The sequence below is a fragment of the Notothenia rossii genome, assembly GCF_949606895.1.
Source record: "Notothenia rossii genome assembly, chromosome: 11".
Classification (NCBI taxonomy): Eukaryota; Metazoa; Chordata; class Actinopteri; order Perciformes; family Nototheniidae; genus Notothenia; species Notothenia rossii.
Genome location: NC_136910.1, coordinates 36,084,292 through 36,094,127, shown reverse-complemented (window position 1 = coordinate 36,094,127; position 9,836 = coordinate 36,084,292). Strand labels below are relative to the sequence as shown.

The following is a 9,836-nucleotide window of genomic DNA, read 5'->3' as shown; positions in this document are numbered from 1 at the left end:
TTATCATCTGACCGTGGTCTGAAGATGGCATGCTGAGAAGTCATTGACTGAGTTTTGGTGTGATGTGGAGGAGGAATATCCTGAACTGGGAAAACATGCACTGATTGAACTTTTGCCGTTTGGTTCTACTTATTTGGAGCCTCCATGGGACCCCGGAAGCGGAAAATTATACATTGAAGTCAATGGAGAGAGAAAAGTTATCTTTTGATCCCGTTTGAATTGTGCCACGAATGACACATAGGATGTTTGTCAATCTTAAACAATCATTTCCATGTAAAAAAAAGTCACAGTTTGTCGTAAAACTGTTGAAATATAAGACTATGAAAAATACGCAACTAGAAAGACTACAAATCCCAAATGCATTCTGGGTCGCGTAAGTGATGTCATAGGCGATAAGGCTCCAAGACTGGTTGCGACCTCTGTCGAGCTCATTGCTTTTTGCGGCTCTCTGGGAGACTGAGTAGACGGAGATAGGAGTGAACGTTGAAGTGAGTGCGAGATTGAGAGCAGCTGGTGGAATGGCGTCTTTGAGTCCTGGAGAGGAGGATATGGAAACTGCATTTGAAGGAGGATGGAATGAAGTAAGGAAAAAGACTTCAAGAAAGAAGATAGACATGTCAAGTGACAGTCTTAGTGAATCTGATTCACAGAATGAATTGAAGAAAGTAAAGAAAAGGATTGAGAATGAAGAATGGAAAGTGATTGTGGAGTTTGGTGAGCAATCCGCAGCTAAGCTACATCCAGTGGCCCTGACTAAAGCAATTCACAAAGAAATTGGATCGATAAAACAAGCAAGATTTCTGAGCAACGGACGGATGTTGGTTGAGTTGATTAATGCAAAACAACAGGAAAAGTTACTGAAAAATGAAGACCCTGAATGAAGTTCGAATTAAATGCCATGTTCCTGGAGCAAATCGGAAAATACTTGGAGTTATCAGTGGAGTTCCCATAGAAATGGGCATAGAAGAACTCAAAAAGGAAATTAAAGGGGGGAAAGTGACTGTAGTAAAGCGTCTTCCTACTAGGTATCAAGGTAAGATAGTGGATAGTTTGTCTGTTCTTCTTCAATTTGAAGAAATAATACAACAGAAGATAATGATCGGTTGCATGAGCTTTCCAGTAAGAGAATTCATCCCTAAACCTCTGCGGTGCTTTAAGTGCCAAAGGTTTGGGCATGTGGCAGACAAGTGCAAAGCAACTAAGCCCAGGTGTCCAACATGTGCGGCGGAACATGAATATGGTAGTTGTACTGCAGGTGCTAAGGTGAAATGTTGTAACTGTGGTGGGGAACATAGTGCTGCGTATCAGGGCTGTGAAGTGCAGAAAAAGGCCAAGGAGGTGCAGAGATACAAAGTGCAAAATAAAGTCTCATATGCTGAAGCAACAGAAAAGGTTTCACTAAACATAGCTAGGAAATCCCAAGTAGCATCAAGTATGTTCTCTTCAAAAGATTTTCCCAAACTCCCACAGGCAAAGGAAAGCCCCACAAAGTGTTCACATAAGTGTGTGATAGGAGAGGATGCATTGATTGTTAATAAGTACAAATTTGTGGCCTTTATTGGAAAAGTGGTGAATGTTGCTTTACAACAAACAAAAAAGAGGTCAAGACTGAAAACAATAGTGGAAGCAGCAGGTGAATTTTTGGGGATAAAGGATATAACCGTTGAAATGATACATGAAATGCTAGCCACCAATAATGATGATTCACAGATTGAGTAGATGAATGTTTTTTCTCATTCTGCAATGGAATGCTAGAAGCCTTATTGCAAATGGACAAGAATTCAAGACCTATATATATCAGTTAAAAGAAAAACCAGACGTTATTTGTATTCAAGAAACATGGCTGAAGACTCATTTGGACTTCATAATTGGGGGATATACTGCTATAAGACAAGATAGAAATGATGGCCAGGGAGGGGGATGTGCAATCTTTATCAGAGAAGTCATGTCTTATAGTAAGCTAACATTTAAGAACAGTCATGATTTAGAAATAGTGGGTGTAGAAGTTTGGATTAATAAAAGGAAAATTAGTGTCCTGAATTGTTATAATCCATGTAATAAACTCAAAATAGAGGAATTAGACAGTCAAGGAATTAGACAGTCAAGGAACCATATTATTTCATTTCAAGGAAATGAAATAATATGGTGTGGTGATTTTAATGCACATAATACAATGTGGGGAGGGAGATCAACAGATTACAACGGACAGGTGGTGGAGGACTTAATGGAGGCAAAGGAATTAGTTTGTTTAAATAATGGGCAAGGTACAAGGATACATTTTAGAGATGGAACAGAGTCTGCGATCGACCTAACTCTTGAATTAGCTTCTGGTAGCAGTTGGGAAGTATTGGCAAATAACAGTATTGGGAGTGATCATCTTCCGATTATAATCAAGTTTGATATAAATCATGTGGTTGAGCTAGACGGTATCATGAGATGGAATTTTTCTAAAGCAAATTGGGAGATGTTTGCTAAATTGTGCGATAATGAATTGGATCAGATTGATATGGCAGAAAGTATTGATGAAATAAATGAGCAATTTACTTCAAATATAATTAAAAGCACTAATCAAACTATTGGGAATAAAACTGGGAAACTTAGTAAATGTGTTAAGATGGTACCGTGGTGGAACAAAGAATGTAATGATGCAATCCGAAACAAAATCAGGCTGTTTGGAAAGCTAAGAAAGACACATTCATTAAATAATTTATTAGAATATAAAAAGGCACAGGCTCAGGTAAGGAACATTGTTAAAAGAGCAAAAAGGGAGTGTTGGAGAGGATTCTGTTCAAGTATTGGGAGAACTACACCATTAGATAAAGTATGGGGAATGATTAAGAAGATGAGGAGAATAAGACAGCAGAGTAACCTGCCAGTATTAGAGATTGGAGGGGAAGTTGCCACTGGTGCTTTGGAGAAGGCTGAAATTCTAGCTAAAATGTTTGTCAAAGTTCATTCTTTGGAAAATTTGACAGAAGAAGGTAAGATCAGGAGGCAGGAAGTGTTAGATGAACATCCTAATGTATATGAAGAAAGACATTCGTCGCAGAGTGTTGTAAATATACAGGACTGTCTCAGAAAATTAGAATATTGTGATAAAGTTCTTTATTTTCTGTAATGCAATTAAAAAAACAAAAATGTCATACATTCTGGATTCATTACAAATCAACTGAAATATTGCAAGCCTTTTATTATTTTAATATTGCTGATTATGGCATACAGCTTAAGAAAACTCAAATATCCTATCTCTAAATATTAGAATATCATGAAAAAGTATACTAGTAGGGTGTTCAACGAATCACTTGAATCGTCTAATTAACTCGAAACACCTGCAAGGGTTTCCTGAGCCTTGAAAAACACTCAGCTTGGTTCAGTAAACTAAATCACAAGTATGGGGAAGACTGCTGATCTGACTGCTGTCCAGAGGACCGTCATTGACACCCTCCATCAGGAGGGTAAGACACAAAAAGAAATTTCTCAAAGAGCAAGCTGTTCACAGAGTGCAGTTTCAAAGCACATCCACAAAAAGTATGTTGGAAGGGGGAAATGTGGCAGGAAACGCTGCACAACCAAGAGAGATGACCGCAGCCTTAACAGCATTGTGAAGAAGAGTCGCTTCCAGAATTTGGGGGAGCTTCAAAGACAGTGGACTGAAGCTGGAGTCCAGGTATCAAAAGTCACTGTTCACAGACGTGTCCGGGAAATGGGCTACAATAGCCGTATTCCCATGGTCAAGCCACTTCTGAACTCAAGACAACGGAAGAGGCGTCTGACTTGGGCTAAGGAAAAGAAGCACTGGACAGTTGCACAGTGGTCCAAAGTCCTCTTTTCAGACGAAAGCAAGTTTTGTATTTCATTTGGAAGTCAAGGCGCCAGAGTCTGGAGAAAGGCTGGAGAGGAGCAAAATCCAAGTTGCTTGAAATCCAGTGTGAAGTTCCCACAGTCAGCGATGGTTTGGGGAGCCATGTCAGCTGCTGGTGTTGGTCCACTGTGTTTCATCAAGCCCAGAGTAAATGCAGCTGTGTACCAAGAGATTTTAGAGCACTACATGCTTCCGTCTGCTGAAAAGCTCTATGGAGATGAGGAATTCATTTTCCAGCATGATCTGGCACCTGCCCACAGTGCCAAAACCACCAGTAACTGGTGTACTGACCATGGCATTACTGTCATCGATTGGCCTGCAAATTCCCCTGACCTGAACCCCATAGAGAATATGTGGGGTATTGTGAAGAAGAAGCTGAAAGACACCAGACCCAACAATGCTAATGAGCTAAAGGCCGCTATTGAAGCATCCTGGGCATCCATAACACCTCAGCAATGCCACAGGCTGATTGCCTCCATGCCACGCCGCATTGATGCAGTAATCCGTGCAAAAGGATTCCCAACCAAGTACTGAGTGCATTAATGGACATTTTCAAATGTTTGATTGTGTTTTGCTGTTATAAATCTTTTTTTTTTACTTGGTCTGAGGAACTATTCTAATTTTTTGAGATAGGATTTTTGAGTTTTCTTAAGCTGTATGCCATAATCAGCAATATTAAAATAATAAAAGGCTTGCAATATTTCAGTTGATTTGTAATGAATCCAGAATGTATGACATTTTTGTTTTTTTAATTGCATTACAGAAAATAAAGAACTTTATCACAATATTCTAATTTTCTGAGACAGTCCTGTACCCTTTCTCTATTCAAGAGTTGAGAAGAGCATTAAGTAAGTGTAAAATGACTGCTCCTGGGAAAGATAATGTATGTTATATAATGTTGACCAAATTAAGTGATTTTGCATTAGGAAAGCTGCTGGAGATTTACAATAAGATCTGGGAGAAAGGGAAGCTGCCAATAATATGGAAAGAGTCTGTCATTATTCCTATTAGGAAACCTGGGAAAGATCCAACCAGTCCAGGCAGTTATAGACCTATAGCTCTGACATCACACTTGTGTAAAGTTATGGAAAGAATGATAACAGAAAGGCTGACATACTACATTGAGAAAAATTAACTAATGACTCCTTATCAGAGTGGGTTTAGAAGAGGGCGGAGTACTTTAGATCCACTGCTGTGCCTGGAGTTTTTTTTGCAGATGATGGAGCTATTTGGAAAAGGGGCAGAAATGTAAAATATATTGTAGCTAAGATTCAGGAAGCCATTAGGGAAATTGAAAGCTGGTCTCTGACATGGGGGTTTAGATTGTCGGTGGAAAAAACTGAAACTTTATTTTTTACGAGGAAAAGGATAGGTGAGGAGGTTAGGTTAAAACTTTATGGACAAGATCTAAAGAAAGTGAAGACATTTAAATTTCTGGGAATATGGTTGGACGAGAGAGTCACATGGAGTACTCACATTGATAAAGTCGTAGATAAATGTAAAAGGGTTTTAAATGTTATGAGGTGCTTGGCAGGCACTAAGTGGGGGTCTGATAAAGCTGCTTTGAGGAACGTATACACGGCCTTAATTAGATCAGCCATAGAATACGGACTAATAGTGTATGGGTCAGCTGCATACTCTTCTCTTCAAAAATTAGATAGAGTCCAGGCACAAGCACTAAGGATATGCTGTGGGGCAGTAAGATCTACACCAGTGTCGGCACTTCAGGTAGAGGTCGGAGAAGTACCTATTTCTTTGAGGAGAAAGCAGTTAATTGTTAATTACTGGGCAAATCTACAGGGTCATAAAGATACTCACCCTACTAAACAAACTGTACAAACAAGTTGGGAAAGTAACAAAATAAAAAAAGAAAGTTTTTGTTTTTGTGTTTCGGAAATATGTAAGGAATTCAAAGTTAAGGAATAGAATATTAGTCTGACGGTGTTGTTATCAGCTGTTCCACCATGGTTGCTACCTCAACCTATAGTAGATTTATCACTATTGAAACGGGTACATTCAATGAAAAACAAATTCAATGTATAGGCTTATGTGAACACTGTTCTACATGAACAATATTTGCACTTTATAAAAATATTTACTGATGGATCCAAAAATCCAGAAAATGGTCTAACGAGTTGTGCATTTTATGTTCCTGAGTTAAAAGTCAAAGTGGGAAAGCGTACAAGTGATCACATTGCAGTATATACAGTAGAGATGATGGCTATCTCTCTAGCACTTCAGTGGGTAGAGGAAATACAGCCAATGCGAGTGGTCATTTGCTCTGACTCCAGTGCAGCTCTGGAGAGTATAAACAACTTCTCTTCAGAATGTCGTCAGGATATTTTACATGAAATTTTACAAAGCATGTTTAGGTTAGTTCATCTGGGAATTGTTGTTCAATTTGTGTGGGTTCCAGCGCAAGTGGGTATTAGAGGGAATTAAGTAGTGGATCAACTGGCAAAATGTGGTTTGAAAGCAAGCCAGATTGATATTATGGTACCCATCAGTAGAGCAGAAGTCAAATCTTTTACAAAAGTGGTTATCAAGCAACAATGGCAAAAACTATGGGACAGTAACACCAAAGGAAGACATTTATATCAGATACAAAGGGAAGTAGGAACAGGAAGCACTTGGGGGAGTAGTAGAAGAGAACAGAGCATTAACAGCAGGATAAAATTGGGACACTCTGGACTAAACTCATCACTGCATCTGATTGGAAAACATCCAAATGGCAATTGTGATGGTTGCCAACAACCAGAGACAATACATCATGTATTTTTTAGCTACCCGGATTATAACAGACAAAGATTCATTCTGAAAACTGCACTGGAACAACTCAACATGAAGGACATGAATTTCAAGGCAATATATGAAAGTAAATCAAGAAATGAAGCAAACAAGCTGATCTTCAAATTCCTCAAAAGCACTGGTCTGAGGACAAGGATTTAATATGAACATTTAATAACTCAACAGTAGGTGGCGATATATGCTCCAAGTGGAAGCGATTCGCCATTAAAAAGAAGAAGAAGAAGAAGAAGACTGGTTGCGACTCGCAAAGCAAAGAGGAAGAAGAAGACTGATTTATTCCCTCCAATAGAGCTCCTGCGGTCACGTGACTTTTGGTTATCAGCCACCATTTTGGCAGTAAACATGACGACCGGCGCCAGCGTTTTCCTACCGTGCGAGTATACATCTCATTTTAATTCAAGTGAAATTCGGCTTTATAGTACAAAATTAGAAAGATTAAATATAAGCGACCCATATAATGCACCCGGTGTGCTTTTCAAGAGCATAACCTCCTGCTCTGAAGACGATGTACCCGACTTGCGCTACGCGGACATCCACAGCTATCTTGTAAGCTTTCCATCAGTGTACTCAGGAGACTCCCTCAGAGCTTACAAAAGCTTGGAGGCTTACAAATGGTGTCAGTCCGGCTTCGTAAACAACATTCAACTGTGGAGTCTTACATCCAAAAACTTCGGCATCATCACTGCAAGGGTAAGTATTAAATTATTCCAGTTTGATAGGCAGTGTCACGTTAGCATTGTTTGTTTATTAGCTTGTCTAGCTACGGCAGTGTCACGTTAGCATGTTTGTTTATTAGCTTGGATAGCTACTGCAGTGCGTCTGAAACTAGTTTGTATTTTTGAACGTACTCAACCAAAGTGGCTGGCGTTTTTAACCTTTATTTATCTATTTTTGAATTTCATATATAGGTTAATCACTCCCAAAGGCTTAATGAAAGTCAACTAAAGCCATGGGTGGTGGTCAGGAACGACGGTGTTGTGCTGGGAGCCCACTGCAACTGCACAGCGGGACTCGGGGAGAGCTGCTCTCCCCGAGTCCCGAGGAATATTTTCAACACGGGTTTGTTTACCACTAGCTTGCTACAAGCTAACTGGCTAGGCTGCACCAGAGCCACACTTGTTGAGTTAAAAAGGGACATCACAGAGTCCGTTAGCTATAATAACTGGGTGCTAGATTCTACTTCGGTAAAAATTAAACTGACCAGAAACTTTTTGTAGCATTGTAATGTATTCCTTCACCCACCTGATATGAAGTGATCACTGCATAAGCGAAAGCAAACGGCCGGGGGGTCCCATCTTTCAGTCTTGTTCAGACGGCTCCTGGCTCTTTTAATCGCTGCGATCCACTTTTCCCTCCTCTCCGCGTCTTTTGGAATGCGATAATAAGATACACCTTTCTTCTTCCCACGCCTATTTGTGCAACCTGGTGCACAGCAGTTATCCACCATCCTCGACAGTCTGCCAGTGCCTGCCAATGAATTTACTAACGCGATTACTGCCAAAATGGCTGCCCCCTTCGTTTCTCGTCACGTGACCAGCATATGTGACATCATCCGCAGGAGCTCTATAAATATAAGATTGCTCCAATAAATTCACTTTTACAAGATGCCTGTGTACTTTGTACCAGGTTGTAATCACAGAAGAGATCATACCACTTGCTCGTTCTATCGCTTCCCGTCTGATGAAAGGACCAGGAGTCGTTGGACCAAACATATCAGATAATATACATGTTTTGCATGGAACAGTCAAGTTAGCTACCTAGCTAGTAGCGAGCATGTTAGTTAGCATTACATTACATTACTTAGCCTTGTCATTTGTATTAGCCTTAACATGAAGTAAACCAAAATGTTAAACAGTAAGAGTAGTCATGATGGTAAGTATTTTGTTAAACATTTGAAGGGTAGCCTATCGCCCCCTCCACCAGGTGCTAAGGGGGCGGGAGGTAGGCTCACGCCACATTAGCATATTTTCTACTTAATGCTATCTGCACAAATGGTTAACATTGAACATTAAAAGATCAGGCAGTTCAGGGAGAGTCGAAGGAAGGAAGGAAGGAAGGAAGGCAGGCAGCTTTGCATGACATTCTTCTGGACGTGTTTCATTGGGATGATAGTGAGAGTGAGTCAATCTGTTTGTTGGAAAGACAGTAGTTGAGTGATTACTGAGAGAAAATTATTAAAAGAGATAATTATAATTCAGTGTTGTTACTTTAGTGTTGTTACTGACCTTTTTCTCTTTTATTTTTCTTTACCTCACCTGTAACTGCTGAGACCCTGAAGAACATGCACACTGGACTGACCTGCTCTGGCAACCTGATTTCCACTGTACGTAATAGTATTTGGTTATGGTGTATTATTTATATACATCAGAGGCACAATGCACCCCCCAGAGACACACATGTATTGAGTGTGATATTTTGCATTGGTCATGTGAAATCATCTTTACATACTAGAAAACTGTAGGAGCGGCAACTTGTTTTGAAATTGAATTTTTAATATCCGATAATAAAGTTGATCTGTTTTCTTTATTCTTCTCTCTTCCCAGCTCCATCCATCACCATTCTCTGTTCCTGCAGGTCCTGCTTGCTAATCAATATTCATATATTTTTACACAATTACAAATAAAGTCAATGTATTGTATGACATGAAGTTGTGCTTCATTCTGAGTCAATAATAAATTCATTCTGCCTTCAACTGCAAAATTATTGTGGACTGCACCGACATCCATGTAGCTGCCCCCCAGTAAGATGAACCAAGCAAAGTTGACATACTCAACATACAGCTGTGCTCTTAAGTTTACATGAAGAATTGGTGAAATATTGGTAATAACAGGTTTAAATGATTAGTAATTAATTATATAATTGTCTCATTGTAGACGAGCAGACAGGGAGCCAGATGAGAAAAGCAGAATATGCAGCTGCCATTTTCCACATGGAAAAGAGAAAGGGCCAAGTGTATTTGAGTGGACAAAAGAGAAATCCCAATTACGAAAAATAAAATTATACAATTTACATATACACATACATACATACATATATATATATATATAACAATTAATTTGTTAATATGTAGCTATTTAATTGTTGTTTTTTTCCTGTCCTTATATTGTAATCATTTTTATATATGATATATATATATATATAGTTTATTTAAATGTACTCCTCTCTA

At 39.2% G+C, this 9,836-nt stretch overlaps 1 long non-coding RNA gene across 1 annotated transcript; it reads left to right on the top strand.

Moving 5' to 3' along the window:
• The first annotated feature begins 8,241 nt into the window (after positions 1 to 8,241).
• Positions 8,242 to 9,362, top strand: LOC307025516. The gene is made up of 2 exons (XR_013804182.1): positions 8,242 to 8,993; positions 9,214 to 9,362. It is a non-coding gene; the product is annotated as an uncharacterized lncRNA (long non-coding RNA).
• Positions 9,363 to 9,836: the final 474 nt, after the last annotated feature.